The sequence below is a fragment of the Ptychodera flava genome, chromosome 15 (assembly GCF_041260155.1).
Source record: "Ptychodera flava strain L36383 chromosome 15, AS_Pfla_20210202, whole genome shotgun sequence".
NCBI classification, from domain to species: Eukaryota; Metazoa; Hemichordata; class Enteropneusta; family Ptychoderidae; genus Ptychodera; species Ptychodera flava.
Window position 1 is genome coordinate 13,495,800 of NC_091942.1, and position 27,517 is coordinate 13,523,316.

Consider the following 27,517-nt stretch of genomic DNA (forward strand, 5'->3'; position numbering starts at 1 on the left):
GATTTTGGTTAGTGTGGCTTGCATATTAATGAAGTTATGCAATATTGTTTTTTTCCTTACAATGGTTTCCCTATGGAGACGGTAATGACAGTGTAGACATATATCAAGAAATACTGCACCAAATTTCATGAAACTTTTCACAGATGACAATCTAAGAACATAATGATGATACTGTGAGTGTCATGTCAATTATCTTCTCATTTGCATATTTAATGAACTTTTGTTATTAGTGAGATAACTCTGAAATTCCTGCACCAAACTTGATGATACTTGCAACAAATATTGATCTAATATATATCTAATTATAGTTAGAAGCATTAGGCAGTGTCAAGTTAATAAATAGCTCATTTGCATATTTTATGAAGGTTTGTAATTAGTCATATAATTCCGAAATAACTTTACCAAATGTAATGAAATCTGCTGCAGATACTGATCCGACTGATATCTAACTGTAGTGTACAGCATTTAGTAGTGTGAAATTAATTAAGGGTTCATTTGCATATTTAATGAACTTTGTAATTAGGTATATAACTCTGAAATTACAGCACCCAAGTCAGTGAAATTTGGTACAGATATTGTTTTGATAAATATCTAATTGTACTGAGAAGCATTTGGCAGTGTCAAGTTAACAAATAGGTCATTTGCATATTTTATGAAGTTTAGTAATTAGTGATATAACTCCAAAATAACTGCACCAAATGTGATGAAATCTGCTGCAGATACTGATCTGACAGATATCTAATTGTGGTGTAGAGCATTTAGTTGTGTGAAGTTAATTAAGGGTTCATTTGCATATTTAATGAACTTTGTAATTAGTGATTTTACTCCATAATTAAAGCATTAAATTTGATGAAACTTGCTACAGATGTTGATCTGATAAATATCCAATTGTACTGAGAAGCATTAAGCAGTGTCAAGTTAATGATTAGCTCATTTGCATATTCCATGAAGTCTTATAATTAGTCATATAACTCCGAAATAACTGCATCAAATGTGATGAACACTGCTGCACATACTGATACGACAGATATCTAACTGTGTTGTAAAGCATTTAGTGGTATAAAGTTAATTAGGGTTCATTTGCATATTTAATAAACTTTGTAATTAGGTAATAACTCTGAAATTTCGGCACTAAAATTTGGTGCAACGTGCTACAGATATTGACTTGATAAATATTTAATTGTGCTATGAATCATTGAACAGTGTCAAGTTAATGTAGGGTTTATTTGCATATTTAATGAACTTTGTAATTAGTGACATTACTCTAAAATTACAGCATTAAATTAAAAAATACCGTCAATGACGCTGTACCTTCTCTAATGTGTGGCCAGGTCAGGTAATTGGTTGTTGGCATGGAGTTGTTGGTAAATAGTTGATGATGTAGGGGCATGAGGTGGGATATGGACCCAAAGAACCCAAAAGATGATTAAATACATCAATCAAAGAAATTCTAAGCTACTGTATAAACTGCCTAAAGATAGTTCAATGTGGAAAAAAGTTAAACAATTCAGAAATAAGAATTAACAGTCCAAAATAGTAATGACGCACTTCCTTACTGACCTGAGTGCATGTGAAATACACAACCTGGCATCTGTAAATTAAATGTATACCAAGTGATCATTTCCAGTCACTTTTAACTGTTTTTAATGGATTTTCCAAAGAGTCCTGTGGAAATGATGAAAACGCCTATCTGGTCTTGTGTGTTGTATAACCTCATGGCTGATAATTGTCATAGTATTGAAAAAAATTGAAAGTGAAGAAATTACTGTTTTAATAGGCATATTTTCCTTGAAATACATGACCGTGTAAAGAATATATGCTAAAAGTGTTTAAGAGTAAATTTCTTTTCAAAAAATAATTTAATTTGTGACCAAAGGATTTTTATTCTTTGAGTTTACAAATTCAAACATTGCAATTTGTTCAATCATCTTGAGCAGTGCAAAATTTATAAAATGACTGAAAACAAAAAAAATTGGCAGAATTACAGTCTTTGTGGTGTAAAATTATGGGTTGACATCACGATAACTGTTAATCTGTTTGAAGTACTAATATACTATAATTTAAAAAAGAAAAATTCATGCAGAAACGGTAAAATATATTGTCAGCAATGTAGTGTTAATTTTGACTTTACATCAAATATGCCTTTGCTGGATACCAAATATATAGGGCGAAATATCAGCCATGTTCAGCAAAATCCACACAACAGCATTGATCCTTTTCTAATTTGATTTGATTTGCTTATGTTATCCTTGTATGACAGTCAGATGGAACTTGAACAAAACACAGTGAATAAGTATGCTGTAAATGAAATGGTGTGGCTGCATCCACATGCAGCAATAGGAGTGCCTTTGTCTCTCACCCCTCATTTCCAACCTGTCCCATCCCTGAAAAAATAGTTTGGTCTTATATTTATAATGTTAATAATTTCTGTATTTGTTAAAATGTGTGCATCTCAAAACTTTTGATCATAAACATTTTCATTGTTTTTTATAGCTGACCAATCAGTTAACCTGTTTATTTTGAATATTTGCGCATTTCTCCTCAGTATTTGACATTTTCTGAATACCTTCTTATTCAGTTTGTCATTTTCTAAAAGTTTAAATGCTCCATTGTATGGTCAAGCTTTCCACAAGCATCAAATGTGGTACTTCATATAGGAGGGTCTGCCTCTAGAGGGCGGGCATCATGAACACTCCTGTGTTTGTTGGTTAATTCCTCCACGTAAACTTCTGATTGTACTGTAAACATTGAACATGGCCGACGTCCGATTTTCCTGTCTAAAACTTTCACTCATTTTCGTTCATATGACTCTGAAACTCCAGGAAACGATTGGGAAGAAAGGGTTATCTTGAAATATTGAGGTACTCGCCGATATTTTGCAAAATTAAATGAGAAAAAATGCAAGGAAAATGCCGACAGGCTTACACAATGACAGTTTTCAGACTCTGAGGCATATGATCATCTCTGCAGATTATGCAACAGGCCCAGATCACGTGAGGCCATGAGGGGATATCCACGCAACTCAGTACCAAACACTAGCGCTCACAGAGTGAGCAAACACAAAGTGAGTACCCCTAACGTCAGCTCAGTAGTCTGTAATAGATTGTAGTCAACTAAGAAACCTTGGAGAAAGGCTTAACACTGTGGCTATGCCGCTAAGTCCCTTTTGATGTTTTGATTTTTGTCATAGCTCAAAATCGTTCTCCCACACCTCAACCTGAGCCATGAACACCCCCACCAGTTTATGATATGACCCATCACAGTGGCATGCCGTCAACGGATCTTGACAGACGGAAGTCTTGACAGACGGAAGTTCTTGACAGCAGCATATTGGTTTTCAACTCTAATACCTTCTCTGTCTATAATAGACACGAGAAGGTAATAAAACGAGCTACAAATGTTGATCTGATGGATATCAATTGTCCCATAAAGCATTGAGCAGTGTCAAGTTAATTGACAGCTCATTCGCATATTAAATAAAGTTTTGTAATTAGTGATTAAACTCTGAGAGTACTGTGCGAAGTTTAAACAACCCTGCTACATATAGTGATAACATATATCTCATTGTTCTGAGAAGCGTACTACTATTAATGAACCTGTTGTAAACACGTGAGCATATTCAGTTCATATCTGGTTCAATGTTAAAGCTTCGAAGAAATTCGCTTGATACATGTCTGAGTTATGGTTCCAGACATGAAAAAATCGTTAAAAAATGGCCACACGGCGGCCTTATTGGATCGTATCATAAAAAACACATCGAAGTGCATAGGTATGACATATGAAGTAATCCTTGTACCAATTTTGGATGAAATTGCTCGAGGCATCTTTGATATATCTGCGTGAACAGACGCACGCACGCACGCACAGTTATGACCAAACCTATCCGTGGTGACCAAAAATCGGTCAGTGAAGGGATAAAGTACAGTAAAATCGTTGTATTCTTTTATTTATATAAATCTCACTAAAAGCACTTCATATATTACCGAATACGGTACATCTATATATTCATTCAAATTTTTCCAGTTCTCTCTAGAACATTCAAAATCAGACGTTTTTAAAATGTGATCCTTTGTTACTACATGTTTGTTTATAGCCACATTGGTAGAACCATGGACGTCTTTTTTTTACGTCCATGATAAAACAGTTACACAGACAAGTTGACGCGGGACTGAATATTGCACTTACAATGCAGAGTCAGCAGAGCATGCCTGCAGAGAAACATATGTTGACTTTAAAATTCAACTCATAATAAAGAGAAGCCAAAGAAAATGATACCAGGTATTTCCAAGAACAAGATTTGAAATTGTATCGACTTCGACTGAGGCAAACATACAAAACTTCGACAACTGCCCAGCATCGGCTGCCATGTATGTTTGTGTGGAGTGCTCTTGATCGAACGTGACCTTTGTTTGAACTTTATTGTATACCCTAACCGTACGTACATAGCTGCTGTGTTCGGATGATAACACAAATGATTTCAGCTCATGCAGTTCCTTTTTATTTCATTTCTTGGTGCCTTAAATATTGTAAAATGGGTCACAGATTTCGCAACTGGATCAACTGCAACTGTTTCTCAAAGTCAATCGAAAGAATTCATGCTAAGTTACGAATGCGTGACAGAGGTGATACATGAGGTTTCAACATCATGTGGATGTACACAGATCTCAAAATGGCTAACTCCGAACACAACGATCTAAACACGTGACAGTACCATACCTTTTTGCATCTGATGTTTGTCTCAGCAATCATACAATTTCAGCCACTTCTGATCGCACTCCCTATTCCTGACCTTCGGATCCTTACATATACGAGACATTGGCAGCAATGGCAGTTGCCTATAGTATAGATGCTTTGACCACAGTTACTCTATCCCAATGTGCTTTGACTGAGTGCCCGCTGGCAAAGATGCAACACCGAGCCTTTCATTGAGTATACTCCGTGTCCGTTGTATAAAATACCCGTTGTCTGTACGATTGGCAGCTTAACACGTACATTTCATGTTTTATTAATTGAAGTTTCATCCGTCTTGGCCGATGTTCATTGGCACTGTGGCCGGCCCATTTATTATCCTTGACAAAGAAAAGTGAGACACCGGATGCTTTGCACCAGATTACACTGCCTCATCGTGTGTAAAACACCTAAAGCGTCAACATGAAAGGAGAGCAACTGACAGTCTGACCATTTCACACATTTTGGCGATGGAATAAACCTTTTAATCATCTGGCACATCGTGTTATCGCCAGAACCATTTCACACTTGATAAGCTCGCTTAAATAAAAGTTACAAAACTGCCGCAGAGAAACAATAGGTCTTCAGCCACATTTACTAAACAGAGTATATGGTGGAAATGAAAAAGGATCGGCATGAAAATTAAATGATCGCACGTAAAAAATAAAGAATTGGGGACGATCCTGTTAAACTGCCTGGGGAGAACACTGTTTACATTATGGAAATGGGCAGGTTTGTCCATTCAAAGAATGCTATTGCCGTGACCCCACAACCGCTAAATTCAACCGTTAACCATTAGGTAAATTTTATACTGTCAGTGAATACAACTTCAGCTATCTAGCAACAAGGCAATCACCGCAAACCATGGGAAAGTTTATGCTTGTGAATCCCGCCTTCTGACATTTGTAAACAAACTCTTCACAGGTCACTCGTCCACTCGCAAAGGCTTTTGGAGTAAAAAAGCTATTCAAAATGGCGGAGTGGCAATGCAAGTGCGAGTATTCGCCGGACATTTAATTATCGCCCATAACTGGCAGATTTGAAAGAAATGCTGTAACCAGAGTAAAGATTTGAAAGTTTGAAGGTATTTCCGACCGGTCGATGTAATTTTTTTGAGGTAGATGCTTTATTTCATTTGTTTCGGGCCACCGGTCGATTTTTCTGTGACATACCTTGTATTCTTATTCAGTACCGAGGTTCGGCCTTCGGCCTCACAGTGCAGTCTCAGTCACTTCCCATCCGACGACGATCTAGGAAACGTTCCGTACGCCTGTGGTTACGAGGGTTTCGATACATAGCGGCCGCCGCGTGGTATGCATAGAATTCTATGCATACCACGAGGCGGCCGGCCGCTATGTATCGAAACACTCGAAGCTTCATATCTCCATTCTTCAAACAATATCATGGATATAAAAAGGATTATTACCATACCTACGATTCTGGACCACAATAACACAATAGTTCAGACATGTGCGGCCAGTCCGAAAGGATTGGTCTTCAACAGATCACACACAGCAGTCCGCGTGCGTTTTGTGCTCGTTTCCTAGACAGGTTTCACAATACACTAATCATGAGCGCCTCTCTCAAATTTCACTTCATCAATCTTACATCAGGTTTCGCCAGTTTGTTGGGGGAAACGAACGCGATGTGTCTCTTAATAATTTTGTGAAGGACGCTCCACGTTCCGTGACGCGTGGCTTGAGAGACCAGCTTTTTGCCGCTACACGACTCTAGGAAAGTTTAGGGCTATACTATTTGGTACTGGGGAGGCTAGCAGAATGACGAAGATTCACACTGTACTTCGCTTTTGAAGAAAAACGTGAGGCAGCCACAAGAATATTGAAGAATATTTTGTAGCATCTATATTTTTGGGGTGCCAACTTAGCGGTGATGTTATGGTAATATCTCACTTCATTCTGGGTACATCCCTTCATCATGCATGGCTACAGTGGAGACTGAAGGCCCTCGAACAGTGGACTCGCCAATCGCGTAAAGGTCACTGGGTCAGATGTGCGTGCACGTGCATTTACACCACCCAAAGGACGCAGCTTATGTCCACAGGCACCTCCGTAGTTATAGCGCTTTTACTACACTAAGCCCTTACGCAATTCCTGTGGCATTACTATGTCTTTTGGGGGTTTCTTTAAATTTTCCATTTCTTTTCTATCCAGATATCAACTTTCTGATACATTCTATGTTAATTCAAACAAACCCGATTGCAATCGGCCTGTAACATCGAAAGTTACAGCAGTGTCTTTGTTTTGTAGATTCGCCATACAAGTTTAAAAAACACTTTGCCCCTCCCTCTATCTGCAAGTACGTTTGGCATCCGAATTTAGTTTATTTTACCAGTTATGAACTCGCTGCTGCTTGATTCTTCACTACTTAAAAATCCCTGTAACTACTGCTTTGTTTAAGATTCCAATTCGGCCTTTCTTTTTTATTTAGATATCAACTTCCTGATAGATTTTTCGTTAACTCAAGCAAACCTTACTGCATTCGGCCAATTACATCGACAGGGTCTTTATCTGTAAGTACGTATGCATATGACATCTAAATTTTGGGGTTTTTTACCGGTTAGAAACTCGGTGCTTGATCCTTCACTGATTAAAACAAATCCGACGTCAATCGGCCGATTATTACGAAAGTTATGGCAAGGTCTTCGTATTATAGATTGTCCTCTCTTAGTCTACACAATGAAGTATTTGGGCCACGCCTTTGAAAACTGCTACTTTTAAAATTACAATTTCAATGTTTATTTGGTATTTAGGGAGTTTTCTTCAGAGATATGTTTTGTAGATTAACCCTTGTCGTCTCCACAACGAAGAATTTGGTCCTCTAAACTAATTGCACACGTGACTATACATTGCGTGTGTTTGGTTCAAACAAACACTGCTTTGAATTCCTTGTTCTTATTCCACACTAAATAGAGCAAACGAAACCGCAATCTGCTGAGATATGCATGATGTAATGATAAAGAGTACAAAAAATTAAAGAAAGCTGACACATTCCCGCTTAGACTCTATGTGTACATTGTGATGTCAACCTTTTAAGTCTCGGACTTTGCATTTTGGGAGCCATCATTATTTACGACCTGGGGGTCACTCAAAAAATTAAAAAAAAAATTGGGGTTGCTCAAAATGTGGAGAGGAAAGGGTACTCAATTTTTGGTGCAGGTGCAAAATAAATTGAAATATCTCTAAAACTGCACCATTGCACGCATCCATTTCTGAAAATGTTCGATGTGAGGGGTAGGACACCCCTTCATGGGGTATTCTAAGTTTTTCTAGTACAGAACAAATGAAAACACCTCTCAGATTTCACCAGACTGCACCATTGCACACATTAATTACTCATATTTTTCACGGGATCTAGGATAAAACTGTGAATTCATCATTTATTATCACAGTAACATATATTTTAATTGACTTAAGGCTTTTAATTGGAAGCTGGCAGCTGGAGAAATCACGAAGTCCAGAGATATTCCATTCCTGCATATTCTTCGGTCGTCACTCAGGCAAACTGAGAACTGTTTTTTTACACAATGTATTGTCATTGTTTGGTTGTTGAATATTGTGACTCAAGCACTGATCATGCAAAAATGTCATAAAACTAGTGTTCGATGTCGTTTTTAAATAATTTTACCAAGTGCAAAATAAATTGAAACACCTCTCAGATTGCACTATTACACACATCAATTTCTCAAAATTTTCGATGCAAGAGGGGACACCCCCCCCCCTCTTGTGCTCTCCCTCATAGGGTGTTCTAACAGTTTTGCTCGGCAAAAAAGGCAAATTAAAAACACCTCTAAGATTGCACCAGACTGCACCATTGCACACATCAATTCCTCAAAATTTCCCATGCAAATTTCCCGTACCCCTTCTGACACTTTCCCCCTCAGCCTCTCACGTATCGCCCCCTGTACTTTCAAATTGTGTGTAGTCAGATATCCCGGTGAAAACCCTGTCATGATACCCATCCAAATTAAACAATACGTTTGGATACTAGTCATAGTGTGAGCTTTCACATCTGATCAATTGCTTGCGTATTTGCATATTTAATGAATTTTCATAATTAGGCTGATACGTCAAGGAATACTTCATCATATTTGTTGAAACTTGATATAGATGTTGAGCTCATGTTGCTTTAACTGTGTATAAGGACAATTATCAGTATCGTGTTGATTAATTTCTAATTTGCATATTCAATAAAGTTTCCTAATTAGTGTAATATGTCCAGAAATCCTGCATCAAATTTTATGAAACATGGTACAAATGTTGATCTTCCAGTAGTGTAGAAGTGAATAGTGACATCCTGTTGATAAATCATTTGTGTGATTAGGGAGGAAACCCAGATTGGCTAAACAGGGAAACAATGTTTGTAATTAGAGATCTATATTCTGAATGACTGCACTAAATCTGATGACACTTGCTGCAGATGTTGATCATACAAAGATTTACCATTCAAGAAAGGCATTTTGATTCTATCAATATTAATAGCTAATTATAGGAAGTCTCCTCTAAACTGAATATGAGGACATTTTTGGTTCAGATCTGGCGTTCTGACTATTTTATGTCAAGAGCCATCACTTAGACATGTCTGGACCAGTTTCTTGCATATAAGTTCAGGGCTTGAAATTAGCGGTAGTCCCGCGTCCACAGACTACCAACTTTTCCCTCGGGCTACCAAAGTCCATGAAATGGTAGCCCACATGGACTACCAAAGCCTGGGACATGAAATACTTGGCGTGCGATGTCCGCCACTTTCTGACGAGCTAAATGCAGTCAACATGCAGTTTCATTTGTTTGAAGCAATTATCCTTTCATCTGTGAAGAGTTTTTTTCTGGTGACTATTAAAGCTTACAATTTTCACTGCTATGTTGTTGTTTTCACAAGATGCAGAGCGTTTGATACTAGAATGTTGAGTTGCTTTTCCGTGTGCAGTCTTTGCATGCCAGTTCACACTATGCTGTTGATTGGCAGCATACAAGACGTACTTGTGTCAAGTTTTGGGGGTTTTGATGCTGAAATTTCACAAAAATGTCACTTCTATATCAAGAGATTGTGTAATCAGTTTGATTTGCAATACTAATATAAAACACTGTGTCAGTTAAGCTTGGCTGAGTTTCGCTGTCTTTTATCTAGGTATCTATGGTTGTCAATCAGTATCAATGTACTACGTTCTGTATGGAGAGACTCGGGTGTAACAAGGCATGCAAGTTCATAAAGATAATGAGATTATTTTTTTTCTGTTTTTCTTTACTCAAGTTACAATTTCTTTGGATGTGTAGGCCGATTTGGAAAGTCATAGAAAGTGTTAAAATGTACATAAATTAGCATAAATTAAGCATTTGTGACATATAACATGGGGTTTCTCCAGTTGAAGCCCCCAGTTTTACTGCTTTATTTGTGTTGCTTAACCGGGGCTTATACTCGGATGAGTACAATATCCCTATATTAAAATATTCATGGACTACCAGCCATTGTCACTGGGCTACCAACTTCAGAAAATGGTAGCCCAAGTGGACTACCAGGGTAAAAAGTTAATTTCGAGCCCTGAAGTTGAATTTTGACATTTAAAAAACCAGGGCATGACATACCTAATTCTATCGAACTAGGTAAATAGGACATAATCCTACGCCATTAATACTATTACTGATATCTCCTTGTTTACCATCCAATCCAATATGGGCAACAGTCACAGACAGGGCTTCGGTACCCACATTCCTTTTTTCATGTGCATCAAACTGACTTTAATTTTGAGTCACTTCTGGTGACAAATTCCCAATTACAAGGGTTAATTGTCAAGGGTCATTGTCGATGGCTTGTTTAACATAAACTACAGAGAAAAATCTAAAACATTATTGCAACTGTTCATCTTATTCTTACTTAACGATACATGTATGAGAACATTTTTGTGGATTTACAAACCAAATTTTCAAATAAATACAGTAGACTATTTCTCAAAAATATGGTAAATTTTCTACTAGGTTCAAACTCATGAGCCAGAGAAGCAGAGAAGCCACACACACAACCGCTCAGCCGAATCCCCACTCTCAAAAAAAGTGGTTCAATAACCGAGCTGGTTGTTACAATTTTTCTGACTGCAACCCCTCCACATGCTATAGGGTTCATGAAGCACTCACACTCGTACTCTCATGATCACACATCGCACACAAACTTTATCGAAGCAATGAATACATTGCTTACACTGAGCGAAAGACAGCCTCAGGAATTCTGTCCACCACCAGAGCTATCATCAATCCAGGGTAGCTGGGTAAGTTTTCAATCAGGTTTGACTGAAATAAATACTCATTTATTTGCCAAAAATTGAGAAAAGAACTACATAACTTACAATATTGGAGAATATTTTGAAAATTTAAAAACCTACTATGTGTCACTATTAACAATGAAAAATCATTTTTCAGTTTTTCTGCTCATTTATATATTTTCGGTAATGAAAACTCAGGGCTTTCATTAAGTTTTTTATCAACAGGCTGAAAACATTTATCAGGGGGGGCTAGTTAAGGCAGCGACCCAAGGTCGCTGCGGTCGATTACCAAAGGTCATTTGTGTGGGGGGGGGGGGGGGGGGAGCTTGAGAGGGAGAATGTGCCCTCCTCTGGAAGGGAGGCTTTAGGGGGTCTCCCCCCCAGAAAATTTTGAGATTTTATGGCTTTTTTACAACTATTTTGTGGTCTTCCAGATGCTTTTCTATGCATTTTAGGAGCTAAATTTATTCAGCATTTTATCAAATAAATCATTAAAACACAACAGTGAAACAAAAATCCAAGGACAGCAAGTAACAAAAAGCGACCGAGGAAGAGACCGCATACTGGTTTCGAAATGTAGCGTCAAAGGATCACGCCGTCATTTGACAGCAAGGTTACGGCTGTGTCTCGCCCATTCTCGCGAGCCAGAGCAATAATTTCCACTCCACTGACCTACGCAAAAATCAAGCTCTGACAGATTACGGTAGGAAACCACGGAAGTGTGAAGGGGGTTAATTAATTATTCATGAGAATATGTCATTAGAGTTAGCCAATCACAAATCTGTTTTACAAAAGTCATGTCGGGTCGTAAACCACAGACAAGGTCCTCGTTGTCTGTGGTTTACAACCCATGGAATATAAATTCAATAATAATTCAGTGTGTATATATATATATATATATATATATATATATATATATATATATATATATATATATATATATATATATATATATTAACAGGATAGGTCAAGCAGCACCAACTCTAGGACACAGTGTTCTTCACTACAAACTAAATTTTATTGTCCGACGTTTCGTGGGCTTAATCCCACTTCATCAGGGTTAAAAACTGAAATAAACGGATAACAGACTATAAAGCATGTGAAAGAAAATACAGGAAGCTAAAAAATTGAAACGAATTTGAAAAGCGAAACTCTAAAAAAAGTACTTTTACTGGTAACTGGACCTCGGGCTCAACACGAGGATCTATACTACACAAAGAGTTGTGGAACAACGCAAGACTGTACTCACTTGTTGACTGTCAAGATGGAAATGACACTGAACCAACCAGAGCAGAGGTTGAAATGCATTGGGTGATTGACACCTACAAGCTGATTTGCATATGTTGAATGCGATGTACATCACATGCAGACGTAAGAAATGTGCAATACGGTGTACAATACAAATGAACCAACAATGTCTTAGAAAGTGGAGAGACAGCTGTAGGAAAAACAACCGGTACTGAAATATTTAAGCCAGGAGAAAATAGAACTCTACTGAAGTGAAAATTTCACCATCAAAATAAAAAACTAGTAAAAGTACAGGGTAAAATTCAATGTCAATATTCTAAAAAAGATGTAAAATTCTTAAAATCATGATCACCATCAAAATAAAAAAGTGGTAAAATACAGGGTAAAATTCAATGTCAATACTTAAAAGATGTAAATGTGTTGAGAAACAAATGTGATAAAAAATGTGATAAAAATAAAGGTATCACCCGTATGTAGTCAAACTGACAGGGAGGGTGAAAAATACCCGAAAGTCAATGATTGAATAAAAAGTTACACTATAGCAGGAATGGGTGACTCTCTATTGAGTCCCTTTGGATACATGGTGTTAAGTACAAATATCCACTTTGTTTCAACAATGTCCCTAGATTTTTTACCATTGTGATCACTGTTATGAACCGTTTCCAAGATAATGACTTTCATATTCTTTACTGAATGGTTGGGAGGTTAAAATGCTGACTTACAAATAGTGCTGGATTATCGAGATCATTGTTTTTACATTTTATCATGCTTCTGTGACCGGCCATTCTGTACCTTATTTTGTTTTTAGTTGGCCAACATACTGACATAAGCAAATATCACAAAATACACATTAAATGGCATTTTCAGTATTACAGTTGTACTGTCCCTTTATTTTGAAGGTTTTACCGTTGCTATGACTTGTTATGCTGTCCGTGGTGACCATCTGTGAGCACATTACTCTGCATCTAGTATCATTACATGGCCGTGAGCTCCGTTTATTCTGTTGTTGTTGTTGTTGTTGTTGTTGTTGTAATCTATGTCTTACAATCAACTGGCCAAGATTGGCACAAACTCTGTCCGAAATGAGGGGAGGTGTAGGGGAAACCATAGACATTCTTTCAGAGAGCTGCAGGATTTTATGGTGTCTTTTGGCTAGTTGTCTGACGTCTGGTCGCATAGGATTGAAGTCGTTGACCCAAACCACTCTATCCATGGATTGCTTTTTATTGTAACGGAGAAGGATGATCTTGGTTTCTTACGAACTTCATCTATAATGGTTTGTATTTTGTTGGCCTGGTAACCAGATTTGATCAGTCTGTCCTTGAATTCACTGGCCCGTTGATCAAACCACATATCGAGTGAACATATTCTGCGCAATCGGATAACTCCACTGTATACAATGCTGTTGAAGATGTGTCTTGGATGGTGTGAAGAGGGAGACAAATATCTTCCACTGTCAGTAGGTTTGGTGTAGAGATCAGTCTCCACTTTCCCGTTCACTATGCTTGTAGAGATGTCGAGGAAATGTTGCTTGGTTTTACCATACTCTAAAGTGAACTTGATAGATGGGTGTATACTGTTAAGGTATTTGTGATATCGGAGCAATTTGTCTTCGCCGAGTGTCCATATACCGTGAAGATCATCAATAAATCTTTTGAGCAGATCGGGTTGGTCATTATAATTTTCGGTTTTTCTCCAGAACCAGCTCATAAAAATGTTGGCGTACATAGGAGCGAAAGGCGTACCCATGGCTGTCCCATGGATTTGAATATAATGTTCTCCACAAAACTCGAAACCATTGTTACGTAAGACAATATTGGCTAACTCAATGATGTCATCAGTATTGGTAGCGTTGAATTTGGTGCATGTTTCGAATGCATGTTTAAGTGCTTCCAGGCCCTCATTAATCGGGATATTGGGATATAAACTAATTACATCCAAACTGATGTATATATATTATATATATATATATATATATATATATATATATATATATATATATATATATATATATATATATATATATATATATATATATATATATATATATATATACTGAGAATCTAGGAACTTGTAGTTGTCACTCTTTCAAGTTTACTGCCCTGCAGAAATGTATTGACAAGCAAACCATTTATATATATATATATATATATATATATATATATATATATATATATATATATATATATATATATATATATATAATATATATATATATATATATATATATATAAATGTATATTTTTTTTTTGGGGGGGGTATATTTTAAACATTCAGTCATTCTCTGTTTTAATAAAATTGTTGTCAGTGTCAATTCTAAAGTTTGAATGAGCTGTGAAGTATGAGCTGTGAATGTACTCCACTATTTTATGCAAAACCATATGTCCAGAAATGCAACTGAATAATGAAATTTGTGGCTGGCACAATGCATTTTATGCAAGTATGAGCCGTGTCGAAATTCAAAAATACACTGACCCCCTATTGGGCATTTCAAAAACATGGTGACCCCCTATCACCAGAGAAAAAAACAGGGTATGAAACTGAATGATAAAATTCATGGCTGGCACGATGCATTTGATGCATTTTACAGTCAGTGCCATTATTCTTCGGTGGGGCAAGTTGGTAATTACCTACCAATTTAGCTAGGGATATTGCAATATACCAAGGGAACTTCCTAAGCCAAACTCTGTTTTCCTATCCTGAGCGGCAAGATGAGATCTAAACAAACACAGCGGGTAATGAGATTTTACAGCCAGCAATGGTGATCTGATAACTGGGATGAACCATTTTCATGTAGGTTCGTTAAAAGGGTACTGGATTGGGGAATGAAAACTACAAGGAATAAAACACGATCGTAAGAGATCATATCGTGCCTTGTCTTCTTTTTGATATATATTGCACATAACTAAGTTTGAAAAAGCTGCATGAAGTAACATCATTACAAAACATGGTATTTTGTACAAAAGTTTGAGATCACCCCTTGTACATTAATCTTTCCAAAGCTGGTCTTTACTGTGTGGTTCACAGGAGTCTAATTCAAAAGCAATCAGCGACTCAAAAAAGTCAACTTTACAGTCTGTCTTGAAAGCTCCATCGAAATTCGAGACAAGATGACAAAATTGTACAAAGCTACACGAAGTTGAAACTATGATAAATATCGCTTAGAGAATTAATGCACCACAGACGGCACTTCAGCATGACATCGCCCATCTCATTCTCAGTACCATTGCCCAAAACATCCTGGAAGGCCACAATCAAAAAGTTTGACATGACCTGCACAACTAGTTGCTTAATTTTTTGTGGGTGAAGAAACCTTTGATAGCAGCCAATAAAATATTGACAAAATACTTTTTTTTTACAATACTTGTACTGTACAAAACCAGCCGGCAATCAGAACAGTGTTCAACATACTACACAATGAACTGAGCCACACATACAAAATCACTACCAAAGTTCCCTCTGACCAGCTAAATTACTGAAACATAAAGCGGACAGTGGAGTACATTATGGTTCATCCCGGTATCAGATCACCATTGCTGGCTGTAAAATTTGTTACCCGCTGTGTTTGTTTAGATTTCATCTTGCCGCTCAGGATAGGAAAACAGAGTTTGGCTTAGTAAGTTCCCTTTGTATATTGCGATATCCCTAGCTAAATTGGTAGGTAATTACCAATTTGCCCCACCGAAGAATAATGGCCTTAACTGTAAGCAAGTATGAGCCTGCGTCGAAATTTAAAAACACTGACCCCCAATTGGGCATTTCAAAATAGGTGACCCCATGAATCAACCGGCCTCCTGGGCCGAAGAAACTGACCAGTCCCTCATTCCCGCTCATTTTAAAAGTATCTTGTGCCAATTATCATAACTAAGCCCTCCCCCTGTAAATTTGGTCACACTGAGATAAATGTTACACCTTAATTCAAATTCGATACAGTTATTTCCGCCATAGTAATGAAAATATACTGGGCCACGCCCAAAATGAAATGGGAAAATTGGACATTTGGTATATTGGAAATTGAAAAAACGGAAAGGTGCATTGTGAGAAATAGTTTGTCAGAGGGAAATTTGAATGGCCGCAAAGTGCCATCCTCAGTATACACACCTATACATATACAGTATACATACCTGTTTCCTATATTTCAATCTCAGCCCAAAGATTTTAAGTTTAGAAATTATAGGCCTAAAAGTTAATAATCACGATGATAAAACCATTTGAAAATTGAAAATTAGTTTCATTTTTCTTTTTTGAAAATGCAAATTGGTTTATTGGTTGGCCGAAATATGCCACGAATTATAATACTTGACGATGCTGACAGTTTTATTTTAACATCTTCTAAAATTCTGTCATTTGACTTGTCAATGCAATCTGTCCATGTCGCAATCATATATTACCAAAGAATAATGGTCAACAGAAAAGAGATGATATGCATGTATCTAAAGAGTGTGTTCACATATTTTTTATCTAGAATCAATGAACAATTCAAAAAGCCAAATGTAACTGAAAATTAATTTCAAGAGGCTTTTAGAAAGAGAAAGAAGGGTGCACGGAAATGAAAAAGTTACATATTAAAAGGTTCTTGCTGATACTGTGATAAATTTTTTTATCTTCCACATTAGCTTGCCGGTGTTTTTTTTAAGTCATCTAAGGCAGTATTTGTTTTTCCTTTTTATCTGCTGGGAATTTTTTTTTTCGAAAATCTTCCAGCCCCCACCCCCCGATATCAAATGGTCCATCCCTTAGTAGTTTGCTTTTTTCTTCTTTTTAATATACCGTGGTTTCATGCAAGAATAAATGGTTTGTGGTAACCAAAATATCCTGACATATTAATGCTTCAAAGTTGCAGGTAAAAACAGTTATGATACATCGTAGCATCATTTTTTAGGATTCATGAGTCAATGATGGTACTATACTTGGGGCGAAGTGCTTTTAGTACAAGGTGGTACTTGGGCGAAGTGGCATTGGACGAGGTAGTACTTGGGACGAGGTGGTTTTGGTACGAAGTGGTTTTGGGACGAAGTTGTGTGGGGCGAACTGGTTTTGGTACGAAGTGTCTGGACCCCACAGTCACCAGTCTGAGAGTACGGCATGAAACAAATATGAAACGGGACAAAAGTCCAACAATTTTTCACAGTCCCCTGTGATCTTTTCCGCTCTTGGACTATGTGTCCATACACGTATGTACATATGCCTGAGAAAAAAGATTTTCTCAGGCATATGTACACACGTCTATGGGGCGCATAGTCCAAGAGCGGAATAGCTACTGATCACAGGGGACTGTGATTTTTTCAACCTCGTATTGAATGTTAAAAATATGAGGTTTTTATGAGTCATTCGACTAACTATTCAAGATATAATATCGTTTAGCAAATCAGCTGTACCCTTGGTGATTAATCGTGTCTCTTGCTGCTTGATCGCCAGAAATGACTACATATGTTCTCCACCATATACTAGCCTCATGGCATTATACGGTTTCATTCAGTTGACTTCATAAATCCGAGATTGTAACAACGTAAATGTCCGTATTCCATTGTAAATCCTTATCGTGGCATAAATTATTGGACTTTCAAGAAATCTAAAATAATTAACACGATTGGAACTAAATTGGGATAATTGGATGAGAGTAAATATAACGAAAGTTTGATGAAATCGAAATTTTTACAGCTTAAATTTTACAAAATGATAGAATACTGTAAAAATTAAAATATTGTTTTCATCGAACAAAACAACAAAAACACGTCAATTATTGTATATCCCTTAAATCGTATTCATTTCTATGAAAAGGTGGTATTTTTGTGTAAATGTCTTAAAAAAACGACACAAAATGCGTAAAATGTGTCGAATTAATGACTTTGAGTCGGGGCACTTTTAAAATGTCCCTTACTTTTCGTCAATTTGGGGCTTAATAAACACTAAATGTAGTCAGGCACTTTTGAAATGACCCTGACTAACTAAACCTTAAATCGATCGAAAAACTTCATTTTGGTTGGGGAAAAGTAACAAATCGAGATTAAAACTAGTATTTCAGTACCAAAGAAAGTATAGACAAGTTCACATATTTTCATTCAAATATAAATATTGTTCATAAGTATTGAACAATATTGCATTAGATGCAGTCATGCAATGATTCTTACTCATAACATGAGCACAACATCGCAAATTTTGAGTAAAATTTTAAAGATGGTTAGTAAATATGGTGTAATATTTAACAAATTCCTTAAATTTTTGAGAAATTGTGCCAATCCAATTATCCCAATTTAGTTCCAATCGTGTTAATTCAGAATTACCTCTTTTCTTTCCTCCCGACCCCCATAAGATAAACAAAGTTGTCGCAGGCCGCTTGAAATGGTTGTAAGGTGAACCAGTAGTGCACAATAGACAAATCACAGGATCCGACATTTGACAATAGCAGACATAAACCAATCAGATGACGCGACGCACCAATGTCAATCGACTTGATTGGACAATTAGATCATAGAATTATCTGACTCTAAGTGACGCTTTTGCATGCCGAAGTAAGTTACCGAGGCAAGTTCGCGTTATAGATTTGCCCTTAATTGAAGCATAAATCACATTTTCACATGTAACTTTTTATAATTCTATGTAAAAGGGTAAAGGGAAGGATCAGTGTTTGATTTCAACCGGCGATCGTTCCATTTTCTATGTAAACACCAATAATCCGGTGAAAGGATATATGTTTTCAACCGTCGATCCTCCGTTGTCACATAATTGTGTCAGGCGGCGATTTTTCGCCGCCTGACGGCTGTTAATGAAAGCCCTGATAACTTCATTAAATTTCCATTTATTGTTCAGCATGCACCTGCTGACCAAATAATACATGCAGTGGTTCTCAGGATTTTGCGATCAGACTATTCTAAGAATAAATTATTTGGCATTTCGTGACCCAAGGCAGCTACGATTGTCTCAGAAATACAATATAATACAAAAACTTCACTGCCATTTCAACAAACCTGACTGATATCATCCCTGAGAACATGCATACAGTTTCAGAGCACTTAGACAAGTGTTTCAGAGAAGAAAATATTTGACAAAATGGCAAAATTTGTTACAAATTACAAATATGAAAATTTCACAATTTAAACAAATCTGATGGTCATCCCATTGTTTTTGTGAACACATTTTAGCACAAATCAAGAAATCAAAACATTATTATATCAATTTTAAAGCATGTTTCAAATTGGTATGGGTCATAACATTAAAAATACTTACTAACGTGTGTGTGGTTTATCAAAATAGAAATTATCATTTTGTTGATTAGAAACTGTGAAGAGTCTTTTCATAGAGTTTAAAGGTCTGGTGAAATGGGCCCGTTCGTGTGACTGAATATGTTCCAGGGGGTCAATACTATTACACTCGCAACAGAATTGCAACCTAAAAGTACGCGCAAGTGTTAATTTTTTTGATATTTCTATGCGCGGCTTTCATGGGGTCATTTTGCGACACTCAGGTCACGCCCACAGCGGGGATCATGGTTGGCCGTCTGTGACGTCACAGGTGTGTTCATTTACATCGAATAGCGGTCCAACACAGCCTTATCTCTGCACGGTATCCGCTAACAAAACAGACTAAATTCAGTGTTCGCGTTGCCCATTTGCCACATTCGCCAATGCGAATCGAGATCCGAAGTGGCGAAAAAAATCGATCCTAATTCGCCACAGTGGCGAAACTGATTTTTGTTTAAAAAAAAATCGTAAAATAAAGAAAAAAACGTGGGTTTTTTAGTCTTTTGTTTAATCTGCGCTTCTCTCTCGGCGATTCGCAAAAACTGTGTCTACTTCCGTACCTGCTTCCGTATTATTGCGTTCTTTCCGTCGTACGTATTTGCAATCGAGCCAAGTCTCGCGAGAGATTTGACGTCATTTAGTCTAGTGTACAGCATGCATAAATGGCTCTCGCGAGAATTGAAACTTGGACACACGCAATCGAGCCCTCGCGATAAATTTGACGTCATTTTGTCTAGTGTACAGCAGGCATTCGCGAGAATTGAAACTTTTGCCATACATAGTAGACATACGCATTTTAATCGAGGCAACAAGGTTCGATGATGCAGTTGATTTACATTGCGGTCTAGATGTTCTGTGTTGTGCATTTTAATCATGGTCTTAAACATTCCATGTTGCGGTCGATTTGCATCGCAGTCCTCGTCGTCCGGTATTCCCCCTTGTTCTTCAATTTAATCGCCGTCCCAACGACGCGTTCCATGTTGCTGTCGATTTGTATCATGGAGGACTCTACCTCCATGATTTGTATCGCGATCTCTACGTTCCGTGTTGTTGTTCGTTTTAATGGTAGTCTCAACGTTCAGTGTTGCTGTTCATGCATCGCCGTCCCAACCTTCCGTGTGCATTTTAATCACGGTCCCATTCACGTTTTAAGTTACGGTGGACTTGCATTGGGGTCCCGACGTTCCATGTTGTAGACTAGTGCATTTTAATGGCAGTCACAACGTTCAGTGTGTTAGTGTACATGAAGTTGATTTGCATTGCAGTCCCAACCTTCCGTGTAGCGAGTAGTGAGGCAGGCTCAGTCGAGGGACAATGGCCGATCGTACAAACCAGAAGAGACAAGCACATTATGGTTCAAACACGACGGGAACTTGAAAAAGTTTACAGTTGAGCCGTTCATGTTCTTGCCGCTGTCACAGCCACCAAAAGAACAAGGTCTTCCCATAGTGAAGGAGGACACTGTCCTGATCATGTAAGCAGAAACCCTAGAAGTTACCCCCGTGGGGAGCTTACGGAGGTGTGAAATACTTTACTTCCCGTTATGAGATACGGCGTCGGGCAAACTTCGGAAAGCCGAAAAAAGTCGACTGGAGAGGCTCGGGGGACACGCCCACATTGCATTTTTCTTTTGCCATATTTCATAATCACACGCGCTAAACGAAAAAAGAAATGAATGTAACTGTTTTGTAGACTATCACCTGTATTTCTGTGATTTTGCAACATGGGCATTTCACAAGACCTTTAATATGCACAAACAATAATCTCCATAGTGCTATAAATTGCATATAATCAATAAATCTGCTGTAAATTAACATGACACAGATAATTACCCACTCTACAGTCAGGTATCTGTCAGCATTTCATCACATTTGGACCAGTAGTTTCACTCCTGTGACACTTATTGCAGATGTTCGCTGAATATGCAAATTAGCTGTTTGTTGATAGAAACTGTCTTCTCGAACAGTTTAATATATGTACAACCAACATCTCCAGCAAGTTTCAGAGTTAAGAACAGTAACATGTTAATTCACAGTGCTAATTGTATAAATTTGTTACATGTGCAATTGGCTTCTAATTACCATGGCGCTGCTGAATATCTCACAATATGATCTCATGTCTGTAGGATCAAAATCTCTTTCACTGACCATCATCTTTGGTACCGTGTTTCAACTTCTATAACACTAATTACAAAAATTCAATAGACATGCAGATATGCTATTCCTTGATGAAAAACTGTGAAAAAGTGTCTTGATACATTTTAAAATGAGCACAAACAATATCTCTAGCAAGTTTCATGGAGCTTTGAGCATTGGTTCTTGATTTTCAGTGTTAAATTCGTTAAATATGCAAATTAATTGGTTTATGATTAAAAACTGTGAAAAAGTCTCTTGATACAGTTTAATACATGTGCAAACAATATCTCCAGTATGTTACATTGAGTATGGAGCAGTGCTAATTGCTTAAATTCATCAAATATGCAAATTAACTGGTTGTTGATTAAAAACTTCAAAAAGTATCTTGAACAGTTTAATATGTGCACAAACAATATCTCTAGCAAGTTTCAGGGTGTTTGAAGCAGGGGTTCTTGATTTACAATGCTAATTGCTTAAATTTGATTAACATGCAAAATTGGCTGGTTGTTGATCAAGAACTAAGAGAAGTCTGTTGACACACAAGTTTCATGGAGTTTGGACCGGTTCTTGATTTACGGTGCCAATTGCTTAAATTTGGTAAATATGCAAATTGGCTGTAAATGAACATGGTACTGCTGAATGTCTCACTCTATAGTCAGGTTTCTGTCAGATCAACATTTAGAGGTTCTATCAAATTTGAGGCAGTAGTTTTAAAACTATGTCACTGATTACAAAAGTGCAAATTAGCATTCATTTGGTTTGTTGCTTGACACACTCTAATTATTGAGATAACAGCTTATATGTTAAGTTTCATGATATTTGGTGCAGTAAATCTTGGTATGTGACACTATGGTAATCATGCTTCCCATAGACAACCATGTAACAGAAAAGTTAAAACTGTGGTAGCATCATTAATATGCAAGCCACGCCCACCAAAATCTAATCAGTTCTTGCCATTTGATATCTTAACCTGTGTAACAAATTTGTTTGAAATCTGTGGAGCCGTTCTTGAGACATCATGTATACAGACAGACACGCACAAAAACAGACACACATGGCAAAACCATAAGCCCACAAGTGTTACATACGTGAGCTAAAAATACAAAACATCTACACAATCGACAAATATAAATTGTTCAAGGTATATTGAAGGTATGTTCAAGGTACCTATGGACCAAATATCAATCTTATCTAGGCACCAGTTCTTGAGGTGTAGCACTTGTACTGATTTTGCTTACATCTTCAGTTGAACAAATTTACATCTCAAACATACCGTATAATGCACCTGCCATTGGGAACTAAAAAAACACATGCTTCCTGACCTCTTAGAGGACTTTTCAAATTGCAACCACAAATAAAAAAGTTACAAGCACAATTACAGTTTGGCCATTTTATTATGCTTAAATGCACTTACATTCAATCTTTAACAACAAACAGACTCCGATTCAGGAAACCAAGATACAAGAACCTTGCTTGTAGTCTGTTACCAGGCTATTGTCAACTTGCCAAAAACAAGAAACTGTGAAAAAAATACAGTAAGGCCAAAAAAAAAAAAAAGCTGTTCAACGGGCGGGATGACTTCAAAGTTGGGTAGGTAGGTCGGATTTTTTTTTTTTTTTTGGATTTTTTTTTTTTGGTTTTTCTTAAACAGAACATATAATATAAACACTTTTTGTGTGTTTCATGCTTTTTGCTTAGTCACATAACATATACTGGATATACTTGTTTAGTACGTTCATGATTTTTTCAACTTTTTGTTGACATGGGTTGGTTGTCTCACAACAGCTTCTTTGCCTTCACTTCTACAGTTCAATCTACAGGTGCCGCCAACTGGTAGATTTCATGAATTTCTCAAAATCATCACAAAACATGTTTTGGAGGCTGATATACCAATTTTTCTTATTTTTGACCCTGACCTAAAACTTGGAGGGGAAAGTGAGAGCTGTTCGGTACCGGTGCCCTCCCACTGGTATACACTGAAAATGTGCCTTCCCACTGAATTTTGGGGCCCACTGCCCTCCGGTATCTACAGTCTGCCCGCTCCCCATTCCCCACAACAATTCAAGCTCCCCGCTGCCCTCTCCCTACTACTGAAATTTTTCATTGCCAACTAGATGCCCACTAGGCAACCCAGATCAATACAAAACCATTCAAGCAGTTAGCAGAATACCTTGGAACATTGCTCCCCTCTAAGTTAGGTTCTATTAAGCACGCCGCTTTCCCCTCCCTCTACGTATTTTTCGGTGCCCACTGTCAAAAATTTTCTCCCCGCCCGCTGAAAGTAATGAAATTTCTTCCCTGCCCACAGTAAATATCGATATTTTCTCCCCGCCTGCTGATTAGTTTTGAAATCTGCCCGCCTGCTGAAAAACTTCGCACGAACACCTTTTTGCACGAACAGCTTCGTTGGCGGCACCTGAATCTAACTGAGCTAATTTCTGTGTTGGTGTCACCAGCCATATGAGCACGGTGCATTCCAACCAAAACTCGCGACTCAGAAACGGACGGGTCTGCCCCGGGGATGTCTGGGGTGACGTTGTCGAGCGCGAGCGAGGGAGCGAAATTAGACCATTCGTCCTAAGGTTGACTCCTTGTGCATTCTCGACAACGGAAACACAAATAATGTCCGTCCTGCAGTGAGAACTGCTGCTTACAATCTCACGTTCGATAGGAGAAAGCCATGACGAAAATCGGAACGAGTGATGACTCAAAGAACAATAAAGAATTTTCAAGGAACACTGAAATAGGAACACTAGAAAATATAGACTGAACAACCACTCAGACGTGAAATATACGCCGATGAAATACAGAAAACGTGGCATAATAGTTTATTTTCCACGGGGTATTAACCCTGCCCTTCACCTTGACCAAATGTTTGTGATGCGCTTCCACCTTTACTCTTCAAATCATAGCCTGTATCAATCTCACTCAAGTCAATGTCATCGAAAATGTGAAGGTCATTCATCTTACAGACAGATGTTCACTGAATAACGTCTCCGCGTTTCTTCAGATTCGTAAAGATTTCGGGAAAAAAAAAAGAAAAATGTGGAGTGGTCCAAATATGGGTCGGTCGGGCCCGTTGAACAGATATTTTTTTTTTTCCTCGCCTAAATTTCAAATTTTCAAAACGTAGAAACTGCATGCATCAGAAACTGTAAATCTTAGGATGTCACTTTGTAACAATCTATTTCCTTTGAATGATTGAATCCTGTTGTTTTTTGAGATATTTGTAACTGTGAATATCTTCCTTAAACTATGCAGGGAAAAATGATTAAATTGTGTATACTAACTTTCATTACAATAAGTCAAGTTGCTTTGCAGGCATATGCTTTCACTTCCAATGTGAGTTGTAGTATGCCTCTTCAGAGAACCATGCAAATCCAAACTTTTGTCAAACACTTTACATACTAACATCTTATCAGTTGTGTTTGTCCTGATGTAGCCTAGAATCCTATTCCGTCCGCTTGCCTCCGTACCAGTAACCTCCGACCCACTGCCGTCTAGTCTCGTGAGCAGTATTTCGAGCTGGAGTTGTAAAAACTGCTCATTTGAATGTCAATGGTCACCAACTGAGACCATGACGTCACTAGCGTCCCTTTCAAAGTCAATCACTGAAAATGACCCTCTCATGATTGGCCTATGACTTGGTTGGGCAGAGCTAATTAATATGTTAAATGTTAATTGTGTTGACACTGCAGCTCTGCCCAACCAAGTCATAGGCCAATCATGAGAGGGTCATTTTCAGTGATTGACTTTGAAAGGGACGCTAGTGACATCATGGTCTCAGTTGGTGACCATCGACATTCAAATGAGCAGTTTTTACAACTCCAGCTCGAAATACTGCTCACGAGACTAGACGGTAGTGGGTCGGAGGTACGGAGGCAAGCGGACGGAATAGGATTCTAGGCTAGTCCTGATGTGATATTTGAGTTGCAGTCCTTATAAATCGCTTGTCTCTCCATCAGCAGACATGCCCTTTCATTTGCACGTCCTGACTTGGTGTTTGAGTTCCACTGACTGCAAAATGCTTGGCAGAGACTGTGCAGACAAATGGCTTTTCTTTTGTATGTGTCTGGATGTGATGAAAATCCCTTTGCCAAAAACTTTGCAGACAAACGGCCTCTTATTTGTATGTGTCCTGATGTGGACTTTGACACAATAATTTTGTTTAAAACCCTTGCCACACATTTTGCAGACAAAGGGCCTGTCATTGGTATGTGTCATGTAGATTTTGAGATCTCTATTTGGTTTAAAACCCTTACTACACACTTTGCAGACAACTGCCGTATCATTTGTGTCTTAACATGATCTTTGAGATCTCCCTTTAGTATAAAAACATTGTCACAGACTTTGCCGACAAATTGCCCCTGTGTATGTGTCCTGACATGCTTTTTCAGAATAACATTTTGTATAAAACCCTTGCCACACACTTTGCAGACAAAAGGCCTTTCATTTGTGTGTGTCAAGGAATGAGTTTTCAGATTTCCATTTTGTGTAAAACCCTTGCCACACACTTTGCAGACAAAGGGCCTCTCATTTGTATGTGTCCTCATGTGGACTTTGAGATTGTTATTTTCTCTGAAACCCTTGTCACACACTTTGCAGACAAAGGGCCTCTCATTTGTATGTATCCTCATGTGGACTTTGAGATGATAATTGTGTTTAAAACCATTGCCACATACTTTGCAGACAAAGGGCCTCTCATTGGTATGTGTCCTCATGTGGATTTTGAGATCTCTATTTCGTTTAAAACCCTTACCACACACTTTGCAGACAAAGGGCCTCTCATTTGTATGTATCCTCATGTGGACTTTGAGATGATAATTGTGTTTAAAACCATTGCCACATACTTTGCAGACAAAGGGCCTCTCATTGGTATGTGTCCTCATGTGGATTTTGAGATCTCTATTTCGTCGAAAACCCTTACCACACACTTTGCAGACAAAGGGCCTCTCATTGGTATGTGTCCTCATGTGGATTTTGACATCGCTATTGTGTTTAAAACCCTTACCACACACTTTGCAGATAACGGCCCTATCATTTGTATGTGTCCTCATGTGGATTTTGAGATGAGAATTTTGTTTAAAACCCTTGCCACACACTTTGCAGACAAAGGGTCTCTCATTGGTATGTGTCTTGATGTGACGTTTGAGATGATTATTTTGTCTAAAACCCTTGCCGCACACGTTGCAGACAAAGGGCCTCTCATTGGTATGTGTCCTCATGTGGATTTTGAGATCTCTATTTCGTTTAAAACCCTTACAACACACTTTGCAGACAATTGGCCTATCATTTGTGTGTGTCTTAACATGATCTTTGAGATCTCCTTTTAATGCTAAAACCATGCCACATGCTTTGCAGACAAATTGCCTCTCACGTGTATGGCTCCTGATGTGACGTCTGAGGTCTGCATTTCGTGTAAAACCTTTACCACAAACCTCACAGACAAACGGCCTCTCATTTGTATGTGTCCTGATGTGATCTTTCAGCTGTCCATTTTGTATAAAACCCTTGCCACACACTTTGCAGACAAAGGGCCTCTCTTGTGTATGTGTCCTGATGTGAACTACGAGGTGATAATTTCGTTTAAAATCCTTGCCACACACTTTGCAGACAAAGGGCCTCTCATTTGTATGTATCCTGATGTGATCTTTCAGCTGTCCATTTTGTGTAAAACTCTTACCACACACTTTGCAGACAAAGGGCCTCTCATTTATGTGTGTCCTGGCATGATCTTTGAGATCTTCTTTTAGTACAAAAACCTTGCCACAGGCTTTGCAGACAAATTGCCTCTCACATGTATGCATTATTATATGACGTTTGAGGTGTTCATTTCGTGTAAAACCCTTACCACACAAGTTGCAAACAAAGGGCCTCTAATTTGTATGTGTCCT

General features: G+C 37.9%; 1 protein-coding gene across 3 annotated transcripts in view; it reads right to left on the reverse strand.

Annotated features, from left to right (window-relative positions):
• The window catches only part of LOC139151206 (zinc finger protein 26-like), a 59,259-nt gene that overhangs the window by 5,153 nt on the left and 26,589 nt on the right, over positions 1 to 27,517 (reverse strand). Inside the window, exon 1 of one of the 3 annotated variants that reach the window (XM_070723820.1) lies at positions 6,160 to 6,293. The exons of 1 other annotated variant lie outside the window; for it this stretch is intronic. The gene's annotated coding sequence lies outside the window, so the exon portion shown is untranslated. Of the gene's footprint in view, positions 1 to 4,716; positions 4,842 to 6,159; positions 6,294 to 27,517 lie in introns of those variants that run through there. One more of the 3 variants, XM_070723822.1, reaches the window with a different exon arrangement.